Source organism: Ornithorhynchus anatinus, chromosome 2 (genome assembly GCF_004115215.2).
Source record: "Ornithorhynchus anatinus isolate Pmale09 chromosome 2, mOrnAna1.pri.v4, whole genome shotgun sequence".
Classification (NCBI taxonomy): domain Eukaryota; kingdom Metazoa; phylum Chordata; class Mammalia; order Monotremata; family Ornithorhynchidae; genus Ornithorhynchus; species Ornithorhynchus anatinus.
This window is the reverse complement of record NC_041729.1, coordinates 132,364,224-132,369,233: the sequence shown is the minus strand read 5'-3', so window position 1 is coordinate 132,369,233 and position 5,010 is coordinate 132,364,224. Positions and strand designations below refer to the sequence as shown.

Genomic DNA, 5,010 nt, shown 5'->3' with positions numbered 1-5,010 from the left:
AGCCGAGGATTTGAAGCAAAGTGGATGGGAAAAAGGAGCACATAAATCAACAGTATTTACCAAGCACTTACTGTGTGCAGAGCACTGTGCTAAGCACTTGGGAGAGTACAATAGAGTACAGAGTTTGTGATTCCTTTAAGATCAAGATGGCACATTCCACTTTATAACTAGACGGTACACCTGTCCCTCTAAACTGTTAGCTTGTTGTGGGCAGGGAGTGTTTCTTTTTATACTGTATTCTCCCAGAGTTTAATACAGTGCTTTGCACACAGTAAGCGCTCAATAAATACTATTGAATGAATGGACACGATTCCTGCCCGCAAGGAGCTTCCAAGTAGTTGGGGAGATAGACATTAAAATAAATTATAAATAGAGGATACGACCGGATATAAAGATATGTACAAAATGTGCTTTGGGCCTGGGAGTGGGTTGACTATAAAACAGACCTGAGTAATGGTACAACTCAATCATTTTAGTTCCAGAAATATATATATAATTTCTATTTCTTTCTAAAAGGTACAATTGCAAAGAACTGTTCCATGTTTCTAAGAAACCAAAGACAGCTTGAAGCAAACATTTTACAAGCTGTATCTTATTACAGTAATTGCATTTGATTCCTTGATTTGATTGCACTCGAATCTGGACCCTTTAAAGCACTGGTATTCACCCCACCATCAGTCCCATAACACTTAAATGCATACCCATAATGTATTGATTTTTATTAATGTCTGTCTCCTCTAGGGAGTAAACTCCTCGTGGGTAGGGAATGTATCTTCCAATGCTCGTGTATTGTGTGCTCTCAAGCACTTAGTACAGTGCTTTGCACACAGTAAGCACTCAGTACCATTGATTGAATGGTCCCTTAGTTGTTGAACACAGCTGTCTGGCTCCCTGTGTTCTCTTGTCTCAGGGCTGCACCTAGAAGAAAAAATGGAAGGATTGGATAAACTGACTAGGAAGCCTTTTGAAAGAATCTGATAGCTTAGCTGTGATCCAGGGGTGTCTTAGGTCAATATGATTCACATATCACTATGTCCTTTATATCACTATGTATCACTATGTATTTTCTGCAGTATCCATATTGAAAACTGTATATTAAATATACCTAGATTATAAGGTCTATTTAGTTTTGAGTAACTAACCTCGTCCTCCACCTGACTTTCCTATCACTGTAGACTCCCTACTCCCTACTACCCTTCCCTACTACCTACTCCCTAATACCCTTCCTTTCTACAATCCTAGAACGAGTCGTCTACAATCGCTGCTTAGAATTCCTTAACTCCCATTCTCTCCTGGACCCCCTCCAATCTGGCTTCCGTCCCCTCCACTCTACCGAGACTGCTCTCTCTAAGGTCACCCGTGACCTCCTTCTTGCCAAATCCAATGGCTCCTACTCCATTCTAATCCTCCTTGACCTCTCTGCTGCCTTTGACACTATCGACCATCCCCTCCTCCTCCGTACCTTATCTCATCTTGGCTTCACGGACTCCGTCCTCTCCTGGTTCTCCTCTTATCTCTCTGGCCAGTCATTCTCGGTCTCCTTCGCAGGTGCCTCCTCCCTCTCCCATCCTTTAACTGTTGGAGTTCCTCAAGGGTCAGTTCTTGGCCCTCTTCTGTTCTCCATTTACACTCACTCCCTCGGTGAACTCATTTGCTCTCACGGCTTTGACTACCATCCCTACGCAGATGACATGCAGATCTACATCTCTGCCCCGTCCTCTCCCCCTCCCTTCAGGCTCGCATCTCCTCCCGCCTCCAGGATGTTTCCACCTGGATGTCGGCCCACCACCTAAAACTCAACATGAGCAAGACTGAGCTCCTCATCTTCCCTCCCAAGCCTGGTCCTCTCCCTGACTTCCCTATCACCGTGGATGATACGACCATCCTTCTCGTCTCTCAGGCCCGCAATCTCGGTGTCATCCTTGACTCGTCTCTCTCGTTCACCCCACACATCCTATCCGTTACCAAGACCTGCCAGTCTCACCTTTACAGTATCACCAAGATCCGCCCTTTCCTCTCCACTCAAACGGCTACCTTACTGCTACGGAGCTCTTGTTATATCCCGGCTAGACTACTGTGTCAGCCTTCTCTCTGACCTCCCTTCCTCCTCTCTCGCCCTGCTCCAGTCTATTCTTCACCCAGCTGCCCGGCTCATCTGCCTGCAGAAACTATCTGGGCATGTCACTCCCCTTCTTAAACACCTCCAGGGGTTGCCTATCAACCTCCGCTCCAAACAAAAACTCCTCAGTCTAGGCTTCAAGGCTCTACATCACCTTGCCCCTTCCTACCTCTCCTCCCTTCTCTCTTTCTACTGCCCACCCCACAAACTCCGCTCCTCTGCCGCCCACCTCCTCACCGTCCCTCGGTCTCGCCTATCCCGCCGTCGACCCCTGGACCACGTCTTCCCGTGGTCCTGGAATGACCTCCCTCCTCACCTCCGCCAAACTAATTCTCTTCCCCTCTTCAAAACCCTACTTAAAACTCACCTCCTCCAAGAGGCCTTCCCAGACTGATCTCCCCTTCTCCCTCTACTCCCTCTACCGCCACCCCTTCACCTCTCCGCAGCTAAACCCTCTTTTCCCCCATTTCCCTCTGCTCCTCCCCCTCTACCTTCCCATCCCCTCGGCACTGTACTCATCTGCTCAACTATATATATTTTCATTACCCTATTTATTTTGTTAATGAAATGTACATCGCCTTGATTCTATTTAGTTGCCATTGTTTTTACGAGATGTTCTTCCCCTTGACGTATTTATTGCCATTGTTCTTGTCTGTCTGTCTCCCCCGATTAGACTGTAAGCCCGTCAAAGGGCAGGGACTGTCTCTATCTGTTGCTGACTTGTTCATTCCAAGCGCTTAGTACAGTGCTCTGCACATAGCAAGCACTCAATAAATACTATTGAATGAACAAATGAAAGCTAATTGTAGCTAATTGTGAGGTAAGGAGGACTCTAGCTTTCCAAAGATTTGGTCTTTTAACTGACAGTATATTTCCATAATTTGTTTCTAAAAATTTTAGCAAGTCAATGGATATGCAATATACCTTTGAAAATTAAGAACTCTAGGTGTTCTTTTAAGGAACCCAAAGATTTACCAGTAACAAAAGGTATGCGGGTAATATATATTTCATGTTTCAGTTTCTGCATTTCACTGCAACATGACATGAATATAGGTCAATCATAACTTTCCATTTCTATAAAGATGATTTTAAAAAGTATTTCCCGAGTGTTGTACTTATATTGCTGTTACTTAAACTCTTCATAATGCTTTGTAAACCAAATACAAAGTAATATGGATTTTTTTTCCTATTACCATTCGAGATTCAAATCTTGGCAGGATCAAATGGATCAAAGAAGAAATAGATGAAAACAAAATTAAATAAAGTAAAATGAGGTTTGTTGAGTGTTTGAAATCATTTTGTCCAGAGGACTAATGAGCTCCAAATACAGAAACACTAAGCCTAGTACTTAATTTACCATATCTTCTACACATCTTTTAACAACTATCTCTGACTCTAAGGTTGGAGATGTACTTATAATTCAATTTGAGTGTGCATGAAGCTGTTCTTTGGCTAGAACATGATGCTTCTGATCAATCGTTCATTTATAATCCTACTTAAGCAACTACAATGTGCAAAATCCTGAACTAAGCTCTGGGAGAATACATAGCTATTAATTAAGGGAGGGTCTTTGGCCCACAAGGGGCTTACAATCTAAGACAGAAGCAGAGAAAATTCAATAAAGACAGGGTCACATTTGATCTTATTTAACAATTAGAGAACAAACTAGAAAAGGGAAAAAAATATAATGATTCATTACTTTTTGGTTCTCATTGTTCCAAGCAAACTGCCCCCACGCATTCAGGGTTGAAAAGGTGTGAAGGTCATTTTTTGCACTCTGCTCCTGGCTCTTGTAGTAGTTGAGGATGATCAGCTCTTCAGATCACTGACTGCAGACCCCATAGATCTGCTGTTGGGAACCTCCAGATGGTATACTTTTGACATTTACCTATGTATGGAAGAATGGCCAATAAATCTGTTGCATAGGTTATCCATTGATGTTGTTTTCATTTCTCCCTCTTTGGGCCATAAATTTCTCAAAACCTCTGGTTCTAAGAGTTGTAGGCATATTTTAAAGGGCTGGACCCTTAAACCCTGCCTTTCAGATTCCTAGTTGTGTCTTTTAGACTGGATCCGTTGAGTAGTTTGAACAATACCGGACCAATGTATTCACTGTATTTGGGCTTATTATGCTTCTATACGCACTTTTCAAAGTCTGGAAAAATTTTATTTTGGTTTCTGCATGCATTTTGAGGGTAACGTGTCTTGTTTTATGCTAGTGAGTCATCTCCGACCCATAGTAACTCCATAGACACACCTCTCCCAGAACACCCCTACTCAGATCTGTTGCCAAATTGTACATTCCAAGTGCTTAATACAGTGCTCTGCACATAGTAACTGCTCAATAAATACTATTGAATGAATGAATCATTCTGGTAGTGGATCCATAGAGTTTTTTGGTAAAAGTATTGAAGTAGTTTGCCATTGAATCCTTCTGCGCAGTAAACTTGAGTCTCTGCCCTCGACTCTCTCCCATGCTTTTGCTTCCCAACATGGGTAAGTTTTGACTTGTAGCAGATTGCCTTCCACTCACTAGCCACTGGCCAAGCTAGGAATGGAATGGGTATGCCTCTGCTTGACTCTCCCTCCTGCAGTAGAGACTGGTAGAGTACTGGAAACTCTTCAGGTGCCATACTGAGAGGGCTCTGAGGACAACTACAGAAGGTGAATTGGATATGTGATTTCACTTAATTAGCCATGAGAGACATCAATGCATATTAAACTGCCAGACGATAATTTTTCACTGGGCATTCAATACTTCTAGGAATCCTTGAAGAATTCAGTGATATTATTTAATCTCGTATATATGAAGAATTCAGCCACTGTTTAATTTCTATTTATTATTCAGGTGTTTTTATTTAGCATTCTCTTCTTGAGCAGATTGGTGCATT

At 42.7% G+C, this 5,010-nt stretch overlaps 1 non-coding gene across 1 annotated transcript; it reads right to left on the bottom strand.

Moving 5' to 3' along the window:
* Positions 1–4,625: 4,625 nt before the first annotated feature.
* On the bottom strand, positions 4,626–4,763 carry LOC114809528. Its single transcript, XR_003757307.1, has one exon. It is a non-coding gene; the product is annotated as a small nucleolar RNA SNORA7 (small nucleolar RNA).
* Positions 4,764–5,010: the final 247 nt, after the last annotated feature.